Below are 27,170 nucleotides of genomic sequence, written 5' to 3' on the forward strand. Positions count from 1 at the left end.
TAGAATGCCACTTTCACAACCTGTTCTATTCTAAGTGTGGGACAGTGTCTCTCAAGCACAACTAACTGAAATATTTCATGGACTATGTGCTGGCCAGTATTCTCTAATCTTTCATTTCTGTCTTGCTGATAATGATTCATCAAATTACAGGTATCTCAAGAGGACTGTAATATTTTTGCAGGATAATTTATGAGTAATGAATAAGGAGTGCAAACCTTGTTGAAAGCCCATCCCTGTTTGCAGTCCTGCTGAGGAACCTGAAAGGACCATACTGTCTTGGCTATCTTCAACCTGCCAACAACTTAAGGATGTTTCAGAGAGGCAAATTTAAACATGTTTGTTTAAACTTCCTGGGCCAGACTCTTAGCTTACATGTTTATCTGTTCATCTCTGATGGAAGTAGGACAACCCACAAAAGCTATGCATCTCCTTCTTCTCTCTTCCTCCAGTCAGCTTATGCAGAGAGTTGTTAGTAATGGATTCATAGCATACACTCCTGAGTTGTATAGGACTCCCCTTGACAGTTATGAAACAGCAGTCAATGATGATCATAGGCACAGAAGATTGACAAGAGCAAAATGATTTGATAGGATGCCACATTGATAGAAAAAAAAAAAAAAATGTGAATATACGGTTTAATTCTATTAGACAGTATTTGAACTGAGTGGCTACAATAAGAAAATTGACATATCTTGCCTTAGCTTAGAATCTATTCGTCTTCTTTTACCTAACGGTAAGTCAAGCATAACTTACACAAAATGCATATAACAATAGATAAAATCAGCAGGTGGCGACTCTGAGCTGAATCCCAAATTTTATTTGAGCTACAGAAGGTTCTGCAGGCTCCAAATTTACAGTGCCACTTTTGCAGGGACTGTAGAAATAAATGAATAACCACAAGTTTGGGGCTCAAAGATTTCTTCATCTAAAGCGAAACAAAAACTCTTAAAAGCAGACTTTTTCACATGTTGGATATAAGCTATCCTAGAATATCCATATTCTGGTAATAACTGTCATTTGCCTTCTCATAGCACATCCAGGACTTTAAAACTACATTCTTTTTCTTTTACTGCTGTGTTTGTTTCAGGGGAGCGCAAGGGTGACATCAAGTGGTCTATTAAGTTATCTGTATAGAAGGACTACCAAGCTTTCAGTGATTAAAGGTCTCTTGGAGACAAACGACTCTTAAAGCTAAGAACAAATAAAATAAAATAAAATAAAATAAAATAAAATAAAATAAAATAAAATAAAATAAGGCTTTTATATCTCAAACAGCTTTTGAAAAAAAATGTGCAGTGATTTTATAATAGGAATATTTTTTAAAATAAAAATCTTTCATGAACAAAAATCTAATAAATCACTCAAGAAAAACGGGTGAAAAAACTATTGAGGTATACTAGTTCATTCTATTCCCAAATTACAGAACCGGGAGCATCCCTACTTATGTCCCTAGTTCTATAATTTCAGTGTAATTGTTTCTATGACAATTGGACTGACACCACCTCTCCTCAGTAAAATGAGAAGTTGATTAATTCATGAAGATTTGACAGTTTGTACATTTACTTGGTATTAATCCGGGATGCAATGGCTTTATTAAAGTATCTTTTGGAGTCATATTACATTGTGATACAAGGTTAACAAAAATTAATTTTAAGATCTGTAAAATCAAACTCCCAGAAACACCATTATTTCGCAATTCCATGCACCATTTTTATCTGCCGCTGGTATTTTGTCAAGAACATGATGATCCTAATCAATAAATTCAGATCAGTTTCCAAATCCTTTGGTGGTATCCCTAGCGCAGATTCAGACAGCGCACAAACACAGTGAGAAGGGCTCAGAGAGAAAGTAGCATCTTTTATGAGACCAGCTGTTGTAAAAAGAAACTTATGAACCTCCTGGACCTTTTTCAGACTGAACTTAGGGTAATGATTTAAACATTCTATGAACAGAAGCAAAATGGAAAAGTTATAGGCTGACAGGACGAGCCTGAGCTGTTCAGGTGCATTATCCAAACTTAACTGCAAGATGGTGCTGTTTGGTGCAGGCTGGAGGTGCCAGTCTTGAGATAATGATGTAGAGCACTGACCTTGATCTCATGCACAAAAAGCCAAAAGGATGAATGAACATGCCTCTTTTGCTTGCACAGCTATTCCCTGCCTGGCTCTCCTTCAGCAGGAGGAACCTAGGGCGTACCGCTCTCTGGTGCCTGCAGAGATCTGAAGGTCCATCTCAGCAGTGACAGATGGATGCTCTAGCCAAAGGGATATTCCGAGTTACAGATGAGAGGCAGAGCTGCTGCCTCTTCTCCCACAAGTGTCTGAGTGCTTTATGTGTACTGTTCAATAGAGCTTCAGCAGAAGTCACCCCATCCATCTCCCCAGGCCACAGAGTCATGCTTTCTCTGCCCTAATAATTACTTAATTATTGCCACATGGAAAATTTCAACAGATGGTCTGGAGCTGAATAAACTCTATTCCTGCAAGCCAAGGATTCAACAAAATTTGGAGCCCACACCCGAATGAGCCCTCTAGCAGCTGAGCCTACAGAGCTGGCAGCAAGCCCTGGGCTTTTCACAAGACAACACCTTTTGTTAGTGTTCCCCATGAGTGCCTATCGAGAGTGGAGACAAAAAAGCACACGGATCCAGGCAGCAGCTGAGCAAAGATTTTAAGGATGTTAGTTTTAGATCTACATAGAGGCAAGGCAGTAGCACCTCTATTTTATTGACTCGGTTATTATTATTATTTTTCATTCCTGCTGTAAGCATTACGGTATTAGAAGTTCAGAAGTATTTGAACAAAATGGGAAGGTCACTATGCTCAGCAGAATGTAATGACCGTGCTAAAGACCTGATACTTTCTATAAAGAAATGCACAGGCCAGGGATAGGAACGTTGTCCTCAGCAGCCACACAGAAACATGGAAGAGAAGAATCCAACAGGCAAACCAGGCTGAGGCAGGGCAGCTCAAACTGCTGGAACAATAACATGGAGCAGCTCAAACAGGACTGGCTTAAATATAATTGATATCCAAAAGAGGTTTCCAGGGATGAAAATGAAATGTCTCTTACATGCAGTGATAGTAACCACATCAAAAAAGACTGAGGGCCCCTTGTGCTTTTAAAATATGTTTGATTTGGGCAGTGAGCAGGGGAAAGACTGAGGAAAAGATCTGACACAAATACTTGTTGGAAAAAAACAACTGGCGTGTTTTGTCTCAGCTGGTTTCATCAAGTTACACAAGATATGAGTGAAATCAGCTCAGCATCGTTGGGTAAGAACCATGTAACAGCTAGAGACTGAATTTATATAACATATGGAAGGGAAAAAGCAGTTTATTTTTAGTTGTATTTTCAGCCAACTGTGTAGCAAATAGGTGCAGGAACTGAAACTGAAATACGACAAAATGGCACTGCTCTGAGAAACCCAACTTAAAAAATAACAACAACAAAACAAAAACAGAACAACAAATTCCTACAGAACCTGAACCCAATCTAATAGTGAGTAATGAGTGAGTCAGGGTCGACTATTCTGACTACACAGAGCAGGAAGCATGCAGTGTTTCTGGTTTTACTGTTAAAGAGACGTGTGATTGTTTCACACTGCACCGCCTTGAGTAGAATTACTTTTTTTTCTCTTGAAATGTTCCAATCTGTTCTATTTCTGGTTCTTTTTATGTCTCTCAACACCCAGCCAGGGGTGAGGGTCTGAAGAAATGCTGTGTTTAGGGTAAGCAAAGACAACGCCATTTTGCAACAACTTTGAAAATTTCAGTGTTTCACTGCTTAGCACTGTTTTCAAGTTCAATTTAAGAGCATATCTGTACGTATCTGTTTTGTCATGTGGGGTCTGGTCAGACAGGGGGAACATCTGTGTCACCTCCTCACTGGTCCCCACCACTTGAGCCCTGGACTCCACAGACCCACTCATGATGAGGCCACTGGCCACAGTGAAGCAGAAGGGGAACAAACTACAAATACATCTGCATGAAAGGCCAACTTCTACCAACATCCTCTGTCTGCAGAAAATTAATGAAACATGAACTTAAATGGGCTGTTATCAGTTCAAACACTCATGTTACTAAAAAACTCATTTTTGGTTGTTGGTTCTGGGCAATGTACCCTTTCCAAATAACCATGATCTAATGAGAGGTAAGCCATCCAGATGCTCTTGTACAGCAAAATAAAACATGTCACACTCTTGATGTTATAAACCCTGTAACCACTACAACAAAATTGACAGAGGTACTTCAGAATCAGTTTTCAGAAGGAAGAAAATAAAACCACAACAGGACCAGTCCCAAATACTTGAAGTCTAAAGCAATCATCTGAAATATGCTTTTCATATTATAGACCTCACTGGCACATCTTTCCACATTCTGCTTTAGAGCTACCGATGTAAGTAATGCATGCATTAATTAGCTAGAGATACACAGGCAGTGATTTATAAATATACAAGTTCTATGTAAAATGTCTATGGCACACAGTTTGACTCTTTGCTTTGATCTGCAGATAATCTCCAAGTGTGTGGATTTCAGCAGGCCAAATAATTTTTATCTCTGCCGGGAGTAATTTTGGCAAGTTTTCCATCAGTAGGAAACGAGCTGGAAAACTGCGGTGAAACTTCAAAGCAGCAGCTTAAGGTGATCATTTACTGCATGAATTTCTGACTCTGTCTGCTGTTTAACAACATACTGACTTCTTCCTCCCTCATGCACTTTTAAAAACTGTGATTAGGATGTATTTATGAAAACCATACCATAGATATGTGAGAGATACCGTCAATGTGGAATACAGAGCATTTTCCAAATAATAGAGGAAGCGTTAAAGACTCAAATGCTGTCTTACCAGTATATATGGACTTGTTAAGTCCTTTTACACCTCAAAGTCATATTTGCCGAGGTGGGAGGTGTGTTGTTTATTCAGCTGCTTTCAGCTTCATTTGTTCTTATATACCATTCTTCTCCATATCACATGGTGTGATAGAGAACTTATGAGCTCTAATAATGCCCTCAACTACCACACAATCACAGAATGGTTTGAATTGGCAGAGGCCTTAAAGATTATCCAGTTCCAACCCCCTTGCTACAGGTAGGGCCACCTCCCATTAGCTCAGGATGCTCAGGACCCCATCCAGTCTAGCCCTGAACGCCTCCAGGGATGAGGCACCCACAGCTTCTCTGGCTGCATCCCTCACAAGACTACAATAAATGAGAGACCCTCCAAGGTTTGCTGTACCAAGGAAGGGACCATTCTTGCTAGAAGTTCAAAGGGCACAAAGGCAATCTTTTCCATGGTTTACATTCTAAAGCAAGGCAAGGCAGTACTAGAGATAATGAGGGAAAAGGAAATGAAGTCTGAATAGCCATTTCTCCAAAACTATCTTTAAAGGTCACCTGGATTCAGAGATGAATAATGTCCAGAGAGAATTTCCCTGTGTCATCTCTTAGAGTAACAGATACAGTTATTTATTGTTCAGACATTAATGAACCTGGGCAAGTATCTTCAAGTACCAAGCAAAACCAGGATATATTTGACTTTTGGAACATTATTTGCAATTGTGTTTCTCTTCCTCTTAGTGTAATCATTATTCTTAAAATAGACTGCTTCCTTCTCACAAGTAAGAGTCACTTCACAGTAAAACCACTACTGAAAGTCACAGGAAAAAAAAGACTGTAATTACATAATCATTGTTTCAGTTTGGGACTAAACACCTACAAAGCAACACAGCAGGATCTGAACTAATTGGTTTCCATGGAATACATAATGCATAATCCTACCTCAAGCAAGTGTGGAAGCCAAAGCAAGTCTTAAAAGTGTGTTAAGAAACTGTATCAATATGAAAAGTTTCAGTATTTGTTCACTTGATTCCCATAAACTTGAAGGAAAAACAAGGAGACTTCCACAATTCTGGGAAATAATGTATTTATCAGAGTGCTGGGAGAACACAGGATCTACTGACCTGGAACAGCAGCAAGAATGACAAACAAGCCCAATGACAGTGCCCCTGGCAGTGGCTAAAAGCTGATGTTTCACAGGCAGGGGGAGAACAGGAGCTTGCCAGACCCACAGCACCACAGGCAATAGTGATGGATTTTGTCTGTAGCTCATTTGTTACCTTGCTGTACAGCTGCCTCTCCCATATGGTGTAGCATGATATATCACAACCCACATGAGATTGTGTGCCCTGCTTCTGCCTAAAGTCATCTGCAGATTAAGGAAGCATACACCCAGAGGTCTGATTACCCTCCTCTTCAGTTCACAAATGGATGCATGAAAGCAATAAGGAAGGAAGGTAGAGATGCAAGGTAGGTTAGCTATTTGCTGATTAAAAAAAAATACTGGCAAGAAAGGAATATGATCAGTCATTCAAAGAAGAATCTGCTTCTGCACGCCCTAAGCAAAGTAGGATAGAGTGTGAACTCAGCAGATACATGTGTAACATGTTACAGAGAAAAATTCCTCAAATCCACTGAAAACAGGACCAGACCCAAATGTTACTTCTAGTTTGCAACATGGAGCACACTATCACACACATTCAAATGAGGTTAGTTAGATGCTGTGGCCAAATATGTTGGCTGTGTATCAGGGCTGTGAACTGAACACAGATCTTTAGATTTCTCCAGGAGATGTGCCTCCCCCATCAAAGAATTGGCACTGAAGAGGAGAAACTACCTTTCCTCTCTGCTGCTCCATTTCTAGTACCAAACTGTCTGAATGCTCCCAGAGATCCATGTTTACTTTTGTTAAATGCTTATCAATGCTTCAGGAGACACCCTGCAAGGCAATAATGAAAATGAGCCCAAGTTGGTCACAACAAAGCCCTGATACTATGTCCCTGATAAACACACACTAAATAACTGCAAAAACCAAACAACCAACAACAAAACCCAGTGTATTTTTTTATCTTCCAAGGCCTAGGCTGCAGACACTAACAAGTTCTCACGCTGTGCTGTGATGACTCAGGACTGGGACAAGGAGCTATTGACTTAATGACCTAAAACTTAATTTCACCAGGGACTCCATCAGAGAAGCCACTTTCACCTCACTCACATTTTAAAGGCAAACCATTGTAGGGTTGCACAACCTATGCTGTAATCACAGTGCGTCAGGTTTACTCATCTCCTACTGCTTTACCACAAACACAAAATAGGTGTTTCTTCTTAGAAAACTGAAGCAATGCATTTTGACTGTGAAACCAGTTACTACACTTCCATGAATAAATAAATAGATAAATAAATAAGAATAAAACAGAATGCCATACTGGTTTTAAATTTTAGGACACATGAATATTTCTATGAGCTTACATTCCTCTTAGAAGTGGCTTAGAGAAAAAGAAAGGAAAACCACTTCCAGAACATTCAACAGCACATTAAGTTATGTATTCTATGTCCTGGAGGTGAAACATTTTCTGCATTTATGGCAGCTCTGGCATTACAGGCCTCATCCTGAGCCAGCTATTAATATATGACAGAAAGCATCTGTGATCTGCTGCTCAGAGGGCTGAAGCCCCAGAGCATCCAGAAAGCTAGTTCAAAATCCTCCACTCACATGGCCGATCGACCACACCACGCATAAGTCAGAGTGATGTACGCATTCTGACATGATGAGTCTACTACATGACACACTCTACATATTATTTGATCTTAATTAGAAGAATGAGCGTCTTCCAAATGACAATTTTAGGAAAAGGCATAGGGCATAGAGAAGCATCAATGTTAGCATCAGTCATCATAAAACACACAGGCAAGACTGACTTTAAGGCTTGTGGATATGAAGTTCACATTTAAAACAGGATTTATGCTGTCGCTAATGGGAACACAATTGCTGCTCTAACCTCCCTCTAACCAGACTGGGGTAGCATCACAAACTCAGCTACCAACAGAAAAAACAATCAAGATTCAGCTGGAAAGTGCCTGCCCTGCTCCTCTGATTCCCCAGAGCAGACACAGTGCACAGGACCAGGTTCAGGCAGCCCCAGGGCACGATGTGGTATGTCATCATTGCCACCAGCTCCCCTTGTTCACCCTGCTGTGTTTTTGAGGGATTTTTTTTGGCTGCAGGATTGGATGAAAGATGTCTAATTGGAAAGAGATTTCATTCATTCAGCATGGGAATGTGTCTGGTTTCAACTTGATTTTTGAGGGGAGTGTTTTCACCACTTTGGTCTTCTCTGAGCAACAATATTACTCTTTTTTACCTGCTGTGGTGTTGGCACCTGCTATTTAGCAGCTTTTCCCTTTTGGTGCTATTTCTGCAATTAAGATGTCAAGCTGATAAGCAGGGAAAATTATGCAAATGGTGTCTAGGGGAACTCTGACGGGATGGAAAAAAAAAGAGGGAAAAAAAAAAAAAAAAGAAAGAAAAGAAAAAGGTGTTATGACAATACCTGGCAAAAGAAGGCTGGTTTAAAAAGAAAAGCATCTCCTTTTACCAGCTCACCTCAGAGCCACGCACAGGCTCCCCAGTCACACAATAGCTCCTCAGCTTCACCCCCCCAGGCAAGAGACACAAACTGCAGACTTGAGGCCCCGAGATCTGGGGAATGGCTTTCCCAAGGACAGCCAATCCTTGCACATCAGGGCTACCAACAGAACACAACAAGGATCTCTTTACTGGCTAAATAAACAAATGTGGGGAATGGACACTGCTATCTTGGGACCTGCCGAGGACTCACATTAGAATTGTGTTTTATCATGTTTGGGCTACATCCTCTAGTCTATAGTCTTTTTAAGGCACTTGGTATCAAAGGAGCCCTTGAGCCTCACTCTCCACCTCCACAAAAACACACTGTTTAATTTCACCATCCCCAGTCTACCCCAAAGCACAAGCAGAGCCCTTGGCTTGTAGACGAATAGAAACTGCATTCAAACAGTCACTGATGTAACTCGAAACCTACAAGAATTAAAACTTGTAATGTTGACTCTAAGTGATTGGAGCAAAAATCAAGGTCCTGCTGTCCCTGTGTTTGGTCTGTCCAGAAGCCACAGTATAAAGAAACACAAAGAGCAACTTCAAACAGTACATTGGATCACTGTAATGTCTGCAGCAATATGCTGCATCTTGTCCCAGTGACAACCCACAGGCGTCCAGCTCCGATATTTTAGTCTTGCAAACGTCTTTTCCTCCAAATGGATTGCTCAGCAGTGCTGATTATTCAGAGAAAAGCGGCAGACAGGGTCAGGCAGCAGCAGAATGAAAAGTGAAAACTTGAAAGATGCGAGATGAATATTTATGCAGAGCAATCTTCGCTCTCGCATTATGGTGCATAATGGGATCAGCAAAGCTAACGGAATTCACGCTGCGTGCACTTCCTCTGTGAGAACTTAGTTTAATCTGCACGGAAGACTGACAACCCGTGAACACAGAGAAAACATTCAACGGCATGTAAAAACTTCACTGAAATAATGTTTCTGACTACATGAATGTTCCGATGATGACAGAATACACGTTTTTTTCTGGGCTGGTTTTAAGTCCATGGGCCACTTTTTTCTTGAAACTCCATCCAAATGCTGCCAGCTTAGACTTAGTTCCTTTGTTTTGCTGTTGGTTCTGTATATCCTATGGAAGCTGAATGCATCCATGGAACCACGGGGATGGGGGTTTCAGAACAGCCCAATGCTGACCACCACCAAAGGGCTGACACTGTAAGGAGCAGCTGGCAAATTTCCATTCCAATACTACAAGTGTGTCATGCAGTAGATGTGTTATGGAGTACTCGCTGCAATGAAAGCAAGAGAGCAAATTCTCAGCTACAAAGCACTGTTTATCAGCACAGTCACCACTATTAGCTATACAAGGAGAGCCTGCATGCTGTGCTCGTGAAAATCTGCACTAGCAGGGGTAACCCTCTGTCACTGTCACCACTGCTGAAATGCATCACCCAAAGCCTCACACTGCGCTCGCACCCACTGCTCGGTCTCCATAAACGTACAGTAAACATCACTGAACGTCCACAGGTGCCATTCATTTCGGCATGAAGGAATCCAGCGACACACTGTTGCTGCACACACACTTCCACGTCAGCGGCCATCCTGTCACCTGCTCCGCTAATTCAGTGCAGCCCGCCGCCCACACCCGCATCAGCCCCAACCCTATGGATCCACCCGCCCATCCACACGCGCGCCTGTTTACCTCAGCTAAAAATAGACGGCGGAGCCTGACAACTGCCTTCCGATTGGCTGCCGCCTACGTGCCGCCGGCCAATGGGAGCGCGGGACGCGGCGGGGCCGTCTGCGGGCTGAGCGGGCGGACGAGGGAGGGGAGAGCGGGGGCGCTGAGCTGCGGGGCTTGCCGCTTGCTGCCCGCTCCGCCGTGAGCGCCGCACCTGGTATCTCGGCGTGCAGCCACCGGGTGCAGCCACAGGCCTCTGGGGGCCGCCGCCCCCGCTCGTGCTCAGGCTTACTGCCTGCCCCGCCAGGGGGCGCCGCTGCGCCGTGCGGGGTTCCTCGAGCGGGGAGCCGGCGTGGGGGATGTGCGGGGATTCTCTGCTGTGAGGGAGCGGAGATGTGCGGGCGAGTCACTGCGCGCCTCGGAGGCTCTGTGCAGTCTGTGCAGGGATTCCACAACGTTCCTTTCCAGATTAGTGAGCCACAATAACAGAGTTTCGTGTTAAGTTCGGCCCCTTCGCAAGAGTCACAGCGAGGTTTGGGTTAGGAGGGACCATAAGTCATAACTTAAGTCATAACTTCAAGCCTTCCAGACGGTCAAGCTGTGCAAAGCCCCATCCAGCCTGGAGATTTGAGAAATTGTGAAGTCAGCAAGGGCCGATCAGCAAGCTGAGCATTGAGTCTGGATGTATTCGAGTGCTGTGTGACAGCCCTAGGCCTGCTAAAAGATCTCACGGTCTCCAGGAGGAGTTTCCCTTATATCTCTTTTCCAGAACCTGTTTTTGTTTCTCTTGGGTGCCGCACAGACTGAGCATCTCAGGGGTGCAGGTCCAAGTTAACAAAGGGAAGAGCTGCGCAGAAGGGAAGTGAAAAAAATACTTTCATTCAAAGAAATTTGCATCTTCTGATCTTCACTGGGGCAGTGCCTTGATTCATAATGGTAGAAGGAAGGAACAGGTTTTCTGCTCTGATCAATTCAAGGCTTTGGAACTTGTAAAGATCATTATTTTGAGTGACTTTAAGTACAGGTAACCTGCAGTGCAGGAGAAAGACGTTATTTGTCTTGTCCGTGTGAGCTGCTGGTGTCAACTTGTAGTTTATATTCTAATTGCTTGCAGCTTTTTAGCAGGAGAAAAGTTAACTGTCCACAATTCAAAGGAAAGCTTAATTATAAAAGGGAAGAACTTGGCGGCAGCCAATAATTACCTATTGCCAAGTGCCAAAACACGTGTGAGATGAAAGTTAACTGCTTGGAACAGAAGGGAGCTGATTTCCTTGTGCGAAGGAAAAAATAATTGTTGTTTACGTCTTCTATTAACTTGAAATGAAGCGGTGCTTTCTGCGTGGTGATGGCACTTGGGAGAAATAGCTTAGTAACTCTGGTGCTGCTATTTCTAAGGTGATACAAGTTATATAGAGAGGGAACATTGTGTGGGTTTGGAGCACTTCTGAGGGTTTGTATCACTCTTGCAGCTGATGAGGCTTTTCCACTGTGCATGCAGTCACCCTTCCTGCCTCTGAGCAGCAGCAGAAATGCTGTGGTTTCTAACTAGTTCCATCTGATGGTAACCAAAACCTCTCCGGTGTCATCACCTCACAAAGCAGAGTGAAGAGGTTAAGGCTTTTTAGCAAGATAGATGGCCATGTTTCTCCAAACTTAGCTGGAAGATTTTTCATGCGAGTCATAAATGTGAAACTACTTTAGATTTGCCCTTCTGCTGTATAAGAAAGTCCAGCTGGTTTTGGTTTTGCTGTGTGCAGCTGCAGATATTTCCAAAGTGTAGAGAAGTGCAAAGGCTTGGATGTCTGTGTCTGAAGAACTTCATACTTACTTCTAATATGACATCTCTACTCTTATCTTTGTGCATCACATCATCTTCAACCCTATTTCTTGTAATGTTGTATACAGCTTCGGTCTCCTTTATAACATCTGAATGGCTGATTTATAGTGGCCTGTCTTGCAGCACATGCTTCATATGTAAATATGATATTTTATGTTGATTAAGGTATACAGTTCTTAAGGGCATCTGTTCAGGGACGCGTGTATAATTGCCTACAATATTTTATTTAGACATTTTTTTGAGATGTCTGTATTAAGTTTTCTTTACCTTTCTGCACAACCAGTGCCTCTAGGCTGCTTTTCTGAGGGCTTTAATTGCCCTGCTGTCTCTAAGACAATTATAGAACTAAATGGCTTTCGTTTTCATTCTGAATTTGATAATTTTAAATGAAACACTGAAAAGTGCACGAGCTGCAATAAGAAGAGACTCCATCATTAGAGGAAAAGAGAAAATACAATATATACATATATATATATATAATATACTTGAGAAGATCCTACTAATAAGCAAGAAATGATCTGAAAATGAAGTATAAACAGAGAGATTTTGGTTTACTATAGCTTCTCCAGTTTGTTGCATTACATGATAAAATTATTCAGTTTTGGTGGTGACAAAGATGTGATGCCATACAGAAAAACTGTGCATGAAATTTAAGTAATTAAAAGATTAAAAATATATATTTTTACTGTATGAAGCAGTTTGTTTTACTGTTTAATAATCTTGCTTGTTTTGTATTTTAAAAGGAGATTATTTGCTTTCTCTGTTTGCACTGCCCTAATCTGGCCAGTGTTGTATTAACACATACCTTCCATCTTCATTTTTTTAATAATAGAGGTTGCATTTTCCCTTTAAAGATTCAGGCAGGAGAGAGGACACATAGGAAACATGGCACAATTAAAATTGTTTTGTTACAATAAAGTGTCTTTCTTGTATCCTATTTCCTGTACACTTGTTATTCTGTCAAGCAAGTAAACACTCAGAAATGGAGAGTACATTTCATTTGTGGTGTTCTCAAAACCCTGCCCAGTTCCTTGAGTATTCTTTGATTTAGTTCCTGTGACTACCTGTTTGTCAAAAACAAGTCTAAAAATTAGCAGCTGAGCTCAACAGTAACACTTCTAGCAACCACAACAGGAGCAGCTCAGGCTGCTTTTTCCCAGCTTTATTAAGCACCTCACTCTAAATCCATTGAAGTCACCTGAGTCTCACTGCTTTTAAAAATCAGGTCATTTCTTAAGGCATCTGAGCATGTATTCAGAAGCCTGAGGTCCTTATTGTACAAATACTAGATAATTTCTGCTGCAATGCTGTGGAGTTGAGGTTTCTAGAATTTAATATATATATGTGTTTGCTCCAGGGAAGATTTGGAATACTACAAGTAAAATGCATTTTTCAAGCCTCTGGAGTCTGAGTCTATCCTACATGTATGTATGAAACATTATCCATGCAACTAGACAGTGCAGGACTTGTGAGTAGAATGGTAGTGACGTCTCTGGAAGTCCAGATGAAAAATGGCTTGAAGCAGTGTGAGAGCTTGAGAGCAGGGTCGGAAGTTTCACATACAGATACAGCACCAACATCAGTGGGTGTTTAGGTGAGCATTTGTGATCTTTGAGGAGTCTCCATCCTGCAGGAGTGTCTGTTCCAGCACTAGCTTGAGATACTTGCATTTCTATCCAGGTGATGGGTATGAATATTTTTAATGTAACAATTATTTAAACCCAAAACAAAGAAAAGTTACACAAAATGTACAATATGTTGTTTGGAGACTTATTTCTAATATACTGCCTGTGAAACAGATGTCCTAGAGCATGAAGAATTCTGTATTTGTGTCTGCATGCTTGTGGATATAGTGTAGAGGAGCTTCATCAGAGGAAACCTGGGCAGTCATTCATTAAAGTGATCCTTTTTTCTCATGTGAAATGCATTTTAAGAATGCAGTGATTGTAGAGCTCTAATTCTCATCCAAATATAAGACAATAAAATACAGAATGAAAAACAAAACCTGGAATTTAGGGCTTACATCAGTCTCTGAGTTAAACTGAATATCAGAGTGAAACCTAACCTGGTGCTCACAAATGCCTGGTTTCTTAAGTCTTCATAGGATGAAATGGACCAGGTGCCTAATCTAGTAAAACAATTCCACTAGTTTTCCAGGGACTTTCTTGATGAATGCCGGGTTAATTTGAGAAACAAAACATTAGAAATTTGAGCTGACAGAAAACAATGTGCACAATTTAGAGCTGTGCTTCTCTAGCTACAAGTCACATAGCTTTGATATGTGGCCCGTGGCTGTGGTGTCTGTTAAATAAACAAACAAGCAAAATATAATGCATTCAGTTAAAGGTTTGGTGAGCAGGCTATGTGGAAATCCATACAAGACTTAAAAAAGGCTGATGATTGTCCTTTGGCTCCAAAACTGGGGGAAGCTGCTTTGAGGACTGAGGTCTTGTTTTTCTTTTAAGGGATCGCTCCATATTTGTGTCAGGCTACATTCTATCTCTGAAAATTAACAAGTGCAATCAGGTGTTCCTCTAAAGTTTTCTAATAGACACGTTTTGCTGTTTTTCTGACAAATCTTACTCCAGATATTGTATTTGTATTCAATTTCTTCCAGCCCACGTTTGCCACTCAACATTCTGTGAGCAGCTGTTGCAGGCAGGGTGCCAGAAGGGTGTCAGTACTAATTCACATCTGAGAAGGCAGAAGATCCCTGAGACATCTTAAGATTCATTATCGATCAGGACTTTGTCTCCACAAGTTGAGGCCATTATTTCAGGAGTCGTACTGCTTTGATGAGGAAGGAACTTGGACCTCATCCAGATATTGATATTTCTAAAGTGATGATCTGGCTCTAAATCTGACCACAGCTATGCATTGCTTCACCACACATATCCTATTACATGAGCCTGTCATTAGAAATGCTTCTGATTTTGACTTTTGAGTGCCTTGAATGTGGAGCCTAGTGGTTTTAGGTTTAATAGATTTTGTGTGGATGATTGTTCATCCTTTTACTCATATAACGTTGCCACTTGATTGCTTACTTTTCACAGTCATGTGAGAAAGTTGCTGTTTGTGCAAAATTGGCTGCCTGGGGGAACTGTGCAGTCCTAGAATTCTTTTATGTAAAAAGTAATCTGGATTTCTCCAGGAGAGTTTGGAATTCAGTGTTCAGATCAAAATGATGTCATGTTCTTAAAAAATATCTTATTTTTCATGTTCATAAATGTCTTTGTATGACTCATCCTGCAGTATTATCTGCAGAATATCTGCTGCTGCACAGAATAATTTAGAGTCACTGGTCCAGAGTTACTTTTAGATGTTGTTACAGCTCTTAGGAATTGATGGAAGTGTCTCTGAGCTACAAAATAAGTTACAAAACCTGGATTTGGTCTGGTGTTTTTCATAGAATCATAGAACCACAGAATCATAGAATCACAGAATGGACTGGATTGAGAAGGACCACAATGATCATCTAGTTTCAACCTCCCACCATATATATGCAGGGCAGCCAGCCACCAGACTAGGTTGCCCAGGGCCACATCCAGCCTGGCCTTGAATGCCTCCAGGGATGGGGCATCCACAACCTCTGTGGGCAGCCTGTTCCAGTGTGTCACCATCCTCTGTATGAAAAACTTTCTCCTAATCTCTAACCTAAACCTTCCCTGTCTTAGTTTAAAACTATCCCCCCTTGTCCTGTCACCATCCACCCTCGTAAACAGCCATTCCCCATCCTGTTTAAATACTCCCTTCAAGTACAGGAAGACCACAATGAAGATGTTGAAGAGCACCAGTTCCAAACCTGACCCCTGTGGGACACTGCTTGTGACTGGCCTCCACCCTGATGCAGAACCATTATTTTGCAGTTTTTGACTGCTGAAGAGCCCTCAGCACACACTGAACCATCATGCATAGATGTTGTGTATGTGGCACCTGTGCTGAGCTCCAGCAGAGTAATTAATGAAAGTCTATTCTTGCCTGCTGCACTGTGAGGCTGAAGGGCAACCCAAGTAAGGCTAACATCATGTTGGCTAGGCAATGGATGGTCTGGAAGCCAGGGTATTTTACTCTTTTTTTAGGCGTATACATATGCACTATTGTCAAGTTGCTACTCTTGTCTGACTGCTGAGTCAGCCTAGACAGTCAGATAAAGTTGCCCGCCTGTATTCCTTTCATGCTATTTGTACAGTGTTTTCCTTAAGTCAGAACTTGACTGCTGAGCAGTATTTGTCACATCATCTGAGTTTCTTTGCACTAGCTTTAAATACTTGCTTTACAGAGTCCTAATCTAGATCACAGATGTCTCATTTTAGTGTACACTTATAAGTTGGGCAATATCTGGTAGATGGTCATATTAATCATTTGAATCCCAACTTCCAAACTAGTGGGGAATATTGCTGCCTTGCTTTTTGCATGATCTTTTATCACGAGCACTTTGTTTTGTTCTGATTTGATTCCTATGAAGCTCTTACTGATGAGCAAGCCTTTTGAAGGGCATGATTTCCAAGAGAAACACATTCTAAAATGACTCCTTAGGAGTTACCCAATTTAATCTGCTTTACATAGATCTTATATCCTTACACGGAAAGATATCTTACAGATGTCATGTTAATTCTGGTCATGATGTAGGTGAAAAGAGAAAATGTCCCTAGTCAATTTTGGCATTTTATTCTATTTGGAATAAGGAACAAAATCCCCTGACATATTTCTAGTTTTATATACACTTCTTAGCACATCCTATGTACTCAGTATACCCTTTGGGCTGTTTAAAAGGATTTTCTTGATTGGTTGCCTTCCTTTATTTTAAATGAAGGTAAATTAATATAATTTAACACTATTCAGTAGGAACATTTATTAATCATAGTAATTCTTTGTGTGAAGCCTGAACAATATCTATCCTAGCAATGCCTTACTTCTTGGAATGTTGCACTTCACCCACTGTAGAAACAAGGATATGGAAGAAATAAAAATCTAATGCCAATGAGATAAAACTAACACAATGCAAAAGAAGATAATTACATTGCTCAGCTATCACAGGGCCAACATTAGAAAAAACAAAGTGATTCATCTTCCTTCACATGCACAGCCTGCTCAGACATACGTACATCATTATTTGTTTGTATGCCTTTGATTTTTCAGCCAAATGTTGCTACTTTATAATGTGGTTTAACTACTTAAGGATTTTGTTCAAAGTGTGCGTTTATAGTTTTGTCACTGAACCACAAAAAAGTATCCTAAGCTTAAATGTGATTAACTTGCAAGCATTGTCAGTCATTAGATCTTACTTTGTATGAGTACATCAGTTCAAAGACAGCTCTCCAGCAAAGATAAGATACTGTAAGCAGTGAACAGAGGCTCCTTTCTAGGAAGACATATTTCTTACCAAAGCAGTGTACCCAGTAAGAGTATGGTCAAGACGGTAATATAAAAAATAATAATAAATAAATAATCAATATTAATCTGTAATTTTAATGTTAGAGGTAAACGGGCAATTAATTCAGACCCCTTTTTAAATAAATAAACTGCGACTTATAAAATATCACTGTTTTTGAGAATTTTGCCTATGATTTTATTGTATGAATTTGAATTTTCAAGCTGAAAGTGAGTTGTTTACAAACTGTTTGCTTTTACTGATCACCCTGTTCTATTAAATATTATTTGCTTCAGTTCAGCCTATTGAATCTAATTAATCAGTGCCAATTCCAATATACTCAGTGTTTAGCAGTGCAAATGAGGGGAACCCTTTTGCTTCTCTAACTGACATTGGGGGGTGCTTTGACAAATTGTAATGCACTTGCAGACTTCAGCATCATTCTCTTTGTTGAGACAAAAACAAGGAAAAGAGGTAAACAGTTTTTTTGTGTGTGTTATTAATAGGTACTATTAGGAAATTGACTGATCTGTATGGAAGTCAAACCAGCAAATATGGTACCATGTAAAAGTAAACAAAAAACTTGCTTGGCGGTATCATTTTCTTGTCAGTCTTCGCAAATATCTACTTATGGGCAAGCAATGTAAATAGTGACCCACTTCCTAGAATTGAATTTCCCTTCATTTATTTTTTGCTAATAGCTTGAGAAAATGAGTTCAAAGGAAATAAAAAGGTTGAACATTCTGTAATCTATCTTTAGCTGAGAAAATGGGGCTGTTTAGTCTCAGTTCCCTTCCTAGATAAGGGAAAAATAAGTACTGTCAAAAATCGTGTCAGCCAGTGCAATAACAGGTCTCTGTGATAGGTCCTTTGAGGAGAGCTATTTTTTTTCCCTGAGAGATAGAGGTGCAAAAAGAGCTTGCTTAGAAATGATGAAGTTAAATATGATAGAGCCAATGCCAAAAGATGTGGCAAGAGGTTGAAACAAGAGAGACACAGATAGACTATAAGTAAAACATTTTCACAGTAAAGCAAATCCTTCCAGTCTGAATTAGGATCCTATTTCACTCCAAATTCAGACTGTCCAGGCCAAATGTACTGTTTGGTGAGCTGCTGGATCTCCACTGATATCTTTTGTTTCACAAAGTTGTTGAAGCTGTTAGGAAGGAAAGTTACATTGCTGCTATAAAAGTCTTTCCAAACAATATGCTGTTGGAAGATACTCCAGTCTGGCTAAGAACTCATTACTGGAAGCTGTCTTTCGCCATTTCGCCTTAGGAAGGCATGACATTACAATATAGCTCCATGTTTCTATTTTATTTATTTTTTCATTATTTTCTCTATTTTTTACTTGTTTACAGTAACACTAGACCTGCACCCTCTACATTTAAATGTGTGAGTTTTATGTACTGCTTAATACAAATGCAGAGCTGTTGACTGATTTTATTTAGTCTTTGCACCTGCAGTACCATTATTATCTCAAAGACCAGCTGAAGTAACTCTTTAAATATAGGTTTCCTGACATCTCTTGTTCCTCTCCTCTTTTCTGTCTTTCAAATTTCCTGTATTCATCTCTGCTCGCTATTGTCAAATTTAGTGCCAGCCCTGCAGTAGATCACAAGTAAAGTAAAGCTCATATCTACCTCCCCTTAAAAACAAACAAAAAAACAAAAAACCTCAGTTTCCATCCAAAATAATTTGCTAGAAATACATCTAGAGACTTCATTCAGTCCACTAAAGGTATTATTTTTTCTGGAGCTTGTTTTTTTCTTTTTCCAGAGAGCTAGACATGATATCTTATATGTATGGAATCTCCTCAATTTCTGTGTGAGAAACCTACTATGTGCATCTTAGCGTGCAAAGATGTTAGCAACACAAACAAGCTGTAAGCACCACACTTCAATAGAGGAAACAGAAAATGAATTATGAAGGTCAAAATCAAAGTGACAGCTCAACTGGAAATTGTCCATATCCACTTTGTCCAGAGGTGAGAGTTTTCTGAGAGATACCATGCAGTCTTAACAGATTCATGTACTTAATGACAGCTGAAGTAGTAGAGCAGATAGAGTCAGGGCAAAAAAAGGGTTCTAAAGGTTCAGTTCTGCCACTCCTTTCATATATGTTACAACTCGTTTCTTGTTTTATGGGTAGCAGAGCAATGAGGGAGGCATGGATGAGAAGGAGAAAAGCTGTCTCCTTGCTTTTTTTTTTCCAGAGATATGACTCCTGACTTTCAGTGCAAAGTAGTGAATTTTGGTTTGACACCTTGAGAACCTGGAGAAGGGAGACTGAGTCCTGTGTATGTGGGTAACTGTGTATTATGCAGGACTATTAGACATTTTACTTTGCTGATCTCTTGTTTCCCTACTTACACTTTTCTTGTCTAATTTATAGGAAAAAGACGGAATCTGTCAATGTTTTGAGTTTTTTTTATGTCCTCTAAGATCCTCTAAAATGTTTGAAAAACATGACAACCACTGATCTCTACAGCCTGGTAAATTTTAATGCTACCAATTATTGATTTGATTAGCTTAGTTTCTAATCACTGTCAATGTGTTTCTGTCACAAGCAACCTGTGCTAATTTCACATTAGATAGAAATGAAACACTTAAGAAGAAATGCTCCGAGGCTATTAAAATATCTTTGCATAATGGGTCAACAGCTGAGTTTTGCATAGTCAGTTCTCTTTTCAGTCTCTCCGCAGGAACTGGCTGTGCTTATAGTCCCATCAGAGGACTTTATGTGGAACAAGTCTCTTCTGAAAGTTGTTTGTGCAAAGTCTGCAGGGATTTGTTTCACTTTGTGGAAAAGACACAGAAAAAGACATTTGAAAATGATGATGGAGATTACTGACTTCATATTTGATACTGAAAGCAGATAGAAACTCAAAACACACTTTCTCTTGCATTCCATATCCTCTGTGTCTGCCTTAATACTAGCTGTTACATCTGATTTTCTGACCATTTTTGTTCTCTTATTTCTCATTACTGCTATTTCTGGGAGTTACTTGGGGCTTGCTGCAGCACCAAGATGTAACTGCTCCTTCAGTAAAGCAGCAGCTGAAAGGTGACTTTAGGCCTAAAGGAATACATCTGGTGGAGTGCCTGCTCCTGAATTAGTATTTGGAGGGCGTGCTACTGATTCTCTCAGTGCCTTCAGGCTCAACGCCTGCTGCTTTCATTCTTATTTGGAGGACTGGCATCTGAAGAAATTCTTTGGGACGCATGCTCCTTCACACGTGTGATGAAGTTAAAAAATCTGCCTCTGCTGTACTTCCTCTTTCTGATGCAGTGGAGGTTTTTGCACAGGGCACTGTTCTGCAAAATTATCAGGGAGAGGGGGACAGTTTCCAGTGCCTGTTGGTTTCTACTGTGCATTAAAAATGTCTCAATATAGAGATTTGCTTTGTTCCATGCTCTGGTTCCAGTCTGTGAGTCTGCTGGTAGGCAGTGGTTCTGTTCAGGTGTTGAAAGCAATTGATGTTGGGCATCCTGTGATTCTTGATTAATAGTCGAGAGGGTGTAAAGCCTCATTTCTGACAAACTTCACCTTGCAAAAAATATGGGACCAAAAAATGCCTTGAGCTTGAGGTACAGATTGTATTTCTCTCACTTCTGGAGTATTCATCTGGATTTAGTTCTACTGGCCCTTGGAAGTTCAATTTTGCCAAAAGAATCTTAAGAGAACATAGAAATTTAAAAAACTAAGCTGATAGCAATGTTTTCCATTTCCAATAAGCATTTCTAAAGATCACTTACAGCCAGGAAATCAAAAGATATTTGAGTCAGATGACAAATATATTTAAATCTATCTTGTTGATAATATTATTTAATGGTGTTCTTATACCACTTCCGCATTTTTATTGTATTTCCCAAACCTCTTCAGTTACCTTCCTATAATGATGAGGCACAGTATTGCCTTTAAATCAGTCCTGTCTTTCAAATGTGTTACAGTAACATGTTCAAGAGTTTAGTTTAATATCTGTAGGGTGTCTGGGGGAAAAACAAGCAAACAACAACAAAAAGGGACACAAGGTAAAAAACAAAACCAAAACCAAAACATTTAATTGAAAAAATCTGTGGAATCATTATATGGTGAAATATGAATGCAAAACGAAATTGAGAAACATAAGAGAAGGGGAAGCATCATAGAGAAACAGGAATGGGTCTATGTGTAGTGTCTGTATGTATTACATGTGGAAAATTTCTCTAGTGTAACCAAAAAATTATGGAGACAACCAATAGGTTCGTATTATAAAATGTAGTGTCCAGCACTTGGAATGATGCTTTGTATCTTCTGCAAGATGAGCTTTTCCATTTTATTCCTTAAATTCGTAGCTGATTTTGTGAGAGTTGTTTATTTTGCTTCACCTTTACAAATCCATACAGACCATACTGCTAAAATGGTCTGCTTTTTTTGTTGAGCCCTGCAAGACATTAAAATATCTAGGGAGTTGGTCTTATACATATCCCTTTTTCTCTCTTCTTTCCCCTGCACCCGACACTAATTCAGAAGAAGGCCATTCAAGTTGGATGCTTGATGACTGAGAGATCTGATCTGAACAGACTGGGACAAAAAACTGGAGGTAAAGAAATTGAGTCTAAATTGTAGTGGTGCTGGACAAAGAGGCTGGTCATAAAGGCTGGCACTACCTGAGGATGGAAAGACAGACTAGAAATTGGGGAGGAGAATTAATTGCACTGGAAAAGAAAGAAGCAGAGAAGAGAGAAATATCACATAGATGAACATCCGGTAGAAAATGAAGGTGAATATATGCTTAAAATTGGTAATGTCATAATGACATAAGATGTCTCGTATTTAACTGTTGTGAGCTTGAAATTGCACTGTGAATGCGCTTGTAAAGCAATTAAGTGAACATAACCCCCATATACACATACCTTACAATAGCCATATTTTGTGCTTTTCACCTATACAAATACATATTTTATGTTAACTGTCCACTTCCACATGTTAAGCTGTAAAATGTGAAGTGGTCTTTCCTGATATATCTTGCAATTGCAAGTAAACTGTTGCCGTGACTCGGAAACCCCTATTTCCCAGCTTCTTGCGAAACCTTTGCTAGAGCCAAAAGACCACCGTGACTCATCAAGAAACGTGGCAAAATGGCCTTTATTAGGAGTAATCAATACCTTATATACCTTACTACTTCGTCTACGCCCCCTAGGGCACACGTTTGAAATGCGTGCCAATGTACCTTATAGGGCATGAGACGGAAACGGGAGGGGCTATTATCACCGTCACATCCCGAAGAAGCCCCGCTACCGCCTATATGTTTACCCCCTCCGAATACTACAAGGTTCAGCCTCGTTAGCATCTACAACAGTAAACAAAGCATTGGCAGTTGTCAGTGCAATGTAGCTCTGTAGAATAGTCCATTATCAGATGCACTCTTTTTGTTTCCATTGTGTGTTTCTGTAGAAAGCTGATAACACATCCAAAAGTTGAATATAAATTTATATGTATATACATATATATATATATATATACATATATATGTATATATAAGCAGTACAATTCAAAAAGAAATGTAATTTTTTAAGGAAGGGGAAACTTCAATGCAGTGCTTTAATAAGCTCAAATAAAATACAAAGACTAACAGAGATAAAAATGTCATGAACCTTTTGGCTACAGAAATCCATAAGTGGCTCAGATGTCGCTGATGTAATGCATTTGGTCCCTTCATGCTATTGAAGACCTCATTTGCTTTACTACTAAGGGATTTTTTTTCATGGGCTCCAATATACCATTTGTTCTGCCTTTTTTTTTTTTTTTTTTTTTTTTTTCTTAACATGCCTTCATCACCAAAGAATATCTCAAATGTTTCATTCTTTCAGATGAGAAACAGTTCTATAGAAATAAATTCTGAATTCTATTACTGAAAAAACTGGGAGCCTTGGAATTGGAAAGTTGAAAGCAAGACCTCAGTCTGCTTCTTTCACTTGAATTCAGTCATCTGTCACATGATAAGGAAGACCTGAATTCAGGGTTGAAATAAGGACAATTTGAAAAACACTGGCTTACTGGCCTACTTTCAGGTAGTATCTTCTCAAAAGTAGCAGTAATCCCTTTATTTAGTGCATTATCCTTGAAAGAAATAGCAGGGGAGAACATAATTGTTTTCTGGGCAAAAAAAAAAAAATACTTAATGTTCCTGTAGTTTTACTTATAATAGTCAATCATTTTGATCTTTTGCCTGTTCCCTAGCGTTGATATTGTAGTTTAATTCGGGCATTTCTACTCTCATCAGAATTCAACAGTAAAAAGTTTAAAGAGAATGGCATAGAGTACATGTAAATATTGCTGTCACTAAGATCTGTCTACACGAGTCTTACACCATGGCCTCCTTGCAACATGCCAGGGGCAGGCCTGTCAGTAGGCCCATGATTGCAAGTGACTGCCAGCATAACTATGGCAATCTGAGATGTGGCCACCAGACCCCACGGTGTTACTACTGCTTGGATGTGCTTGCTACTTTCAAAGGGAAGCTGGTGGAATAGGGAAGATAGGAGTTGTGCTCAGATGCCATGTCCAGCTCTACTGAGAGCTTCCTGATGCCTTCCGTTTCATGGCTATCTCTGCTTGGCACAGGCAATAGAAAGGGGAGCCTACCTCATCCCTTCTCAAATCTTTGTCTTTTTCTGGGGCTTTTTCCAACAGACATAACAGTGCTCATAATAGATGTCTGAGATTACCACTTATAAATATCCTTGATTTTAGTGCAGGTCTGTATTCTGTGGTTTTAGTGAAATAGGGCTAGAAATGTCATCTTTAGAGTTTCTGAGCGAAAACATAATGTGCTGAGCTCAGAGATGCTGGATGTCATCAGTAGCAAGAAAATACTTCCCAACAGCAAATGGTCAGTCACTGTGAGCTGGAAGTGTATTGTAGAGCAATCCCACCCTTCTCTTTGAAGAAATCAATATGTCTGTCCTTCCTGACCTAGTGACATTTTCTGTCTCTTTCATATTGAGCCCAGCGTTTATGAAATATGAACGCTATCTCTTTCAGTTTTGAAAGGTCTTTTAATACATCCAGGGACAAAAAAAAAAAAAAAAAAAAAAAAAAAAAAAAAAAAAAATCATGTTATTCATTGTGGCATTTGTGCTTGTAAGTGCAGGAGAAAAAAAAACAAAACGGTATAATTCCAGCTATCAACACTACTTCAAGAAAATAAGAGAAAGACATCGTTGTTTATGAAGCCTTTTGAATGGCAAACTGCTTTCTCAGCAATCAGAACTGCACACTGATGCAAATCAGATGCTTACATAATGCCATTATGAAAGGAGTGTGACAAAGAGCTGGGCTGATTAAGATACTCTTTGTGTGTTAGCACTGTGTTGTCCTTTCACTTTGAAGAAAACAGAGACAAATTAACTGCTTGAAATGGACCATTCTAAAACCACTCATTATAAGCACATCTCTGTACTCTGCTAGCAGACTTTTTGCCCATTTCCTTTATTTATTTATTTTTTTTTTAATATATATATATATATATATTTAAATGAGGTTCTTCACTGAGAACAGCAAGGATAAACCATCTCTTCTCAATGTTGCATCTTAAGACAGCATTCCCATCTCAGATGCTGTGCAGAGTGTCACATGGCTGCAATTAGGACACAGTCTTCTGCTAACATGCTTATGAAAAGGCAGCTTCTAATTTAAGACACGTGCTGTGCTTCACTGCACATCCTGACTGATACCAATTGTTGCATTTGTTTATCACCTTGAAGTAGATGTTTTTAGATAGAGCTATGTCAAGAATCAGGTTAGAATCTGATCTTTATTATTTTAGTTAATTAGAATTGCAATAAGTAAATATGTTGTAGCCATCTAAGATTTATTTAAATATCAAAATAGATTTATTTCCTCTTCTCTATGTTCTTCCACTATTATCATTTTGCAGAAATGCTCTGGCAGATGTATTGAAAAGAAGATCAAATAGGAAAGGCAGAGCTTTTTTCTTCTGTGTATCCAATGACAGTGTAAGTATGCAGTGTGAATTTATTACATCTCAGATACCCAATGATATCAAAGAACTATTTGTGCACAGTCTAAACACTGATGACGGAAATGGTAGAACAAACAAATTAGAGACAGAAATATGTATCTTCTTCTAACTACTTATCTGGTCTGGATAACATGCATAAGCATTAAAGCTGATTCAAACAGATGTAATTATTTTGAGACTGGTTTTCTGCATGTTTTTTTAATTGTAAAATGATTCTTGCCCTAGTATACAATAAAGCAAGTAACATTTAATGGGGAATGAATTCAAATAATGTTATCAGGGAGTCAAAATGAAGGCTTGTTTGCTGCTTTATGATAAAATAGAAGAACCATGAAAAAAATAAATCTGACAGTTGTGTGAGTTGCTACATGTGCTGAATTAGGATTGTTAAAGGCAAGTCACAAGCAGGGGAGATGGTGAAGAAGAAAACATCATTAATTTGTATTACTTCCTTTTCCTTCCTTCATGTTTCCCCTGATGTCAACAAAACAAGGAATGCAGAGTCCTTTTGCTGCAAACAAGCAACTAATGAAGTACTGGCAACTGCCCCAAAGATGGGAAGGAAACACGAGGAAAAAGGCAAAAGAGAAAAAAATGACTCATAACATGCATTTCTTCAAGTATTTATACTATGCATATGGTCGGTGATCAGTATTACTATTATTTGTATCTTACCTGTAGGATTAATCTGAGATCCCAGAGATGGCTGTTGAAAAGACATGTATTTAGAAATGAGAACATGTTTCTAAAATAATCTGAGCATTTCAGACCGAGAGTTGGGAAGAAAAGCAGATCTAACATACCTCAGATTCTGTTTTTGGTTGTGTACCGATCTGGTTTTGATTGTGGACTGACTGCATGTGAGCAACAGTATATTTTAAATGTCTGTTTATATATAAAATGTCTCACCCAATGTCAGAATTCAGATCTGTAGCAGAGCCAGAAATAGAAACCAGATCACCTGGGAAACCAGTTTATTTCCTTATCCTGAGATTAACTTATTATGTATAATGTGGTGATAATTTAGCTGAATGAAATCCTCTTCCACCTCCTCTCCTTGTAACTACTTGGTGATATTAATTATATTTCCACATTATGAGACCTCACATATTTATTCCAGCATATTAACAGTCTTCTCAGAGAATTTAATCTCTGCCCCACAGGACATCTCCTTGTAAAATAGTGGGAAAAAAAAAAAAAAAAAAAAAGTACTATGAATCACAGAATTGTAGGGGTTGGAAGGGACCTCCAGAGATCGTCGAGTCCAACCCCCCTGCCAAAGCAGGTTCCCTACACCAGGTCACACAGGTAGGTGTCCAGGAAGATCTTGAATATCTCCAGAGAAGGAGACTCCACAACCCCCCTGGGCAGCCTGTTCCGGTGCTCCGTCACTCTCACCGTAAAGTTCTTGTGCACATTCGTGCGGAACTTCCTACGCTCCAATTTCTGTCTATTTCCCCTTGTCCTTTTTCCATACACTGCTGAAAAGAGTCTGGCATCCCCACTTTGCCCCCACACCTCCGATAGATCTGGATCAGGTACCCTCTCAGTCCTCTTAAGGCTAAACAGACCCAGTTCACTAAGCCTTTCTTCATAGGGGAGGTGCTCCAGGCCCTTCACCATCTTTGTGACCCTCCGCTGGACTCTTTCCAAGAGATCCCTGTCTTTTTTGTACTGGGGAGCCCAGAACTGGACACAGTACTCCAGTTGAGGCCTTACCAGGGCAGAGTAGAGGGGGGGATCACATTCCTCGACCTGCTGACCACACTCTTTTTAGTGCACCTCAGAATGCCATTGGCCTCTTTGGCCACGAGGGCACA

Source organism: Excalfactoria chinensis, chromosome 1 (genome assembly GCF_039878825.1).
Source record: "Excalfactoria chinensis isolate bCotChi1 chromosome 1, bCotChi1.hap2, whole genome shotgun sequence".
Lineage (NCBI taxonomy): Eukaryota > Metazoa > Chordata > Aves > Galliformes > Phasianidae > Excalfactoria > Excalfactoria chinensis.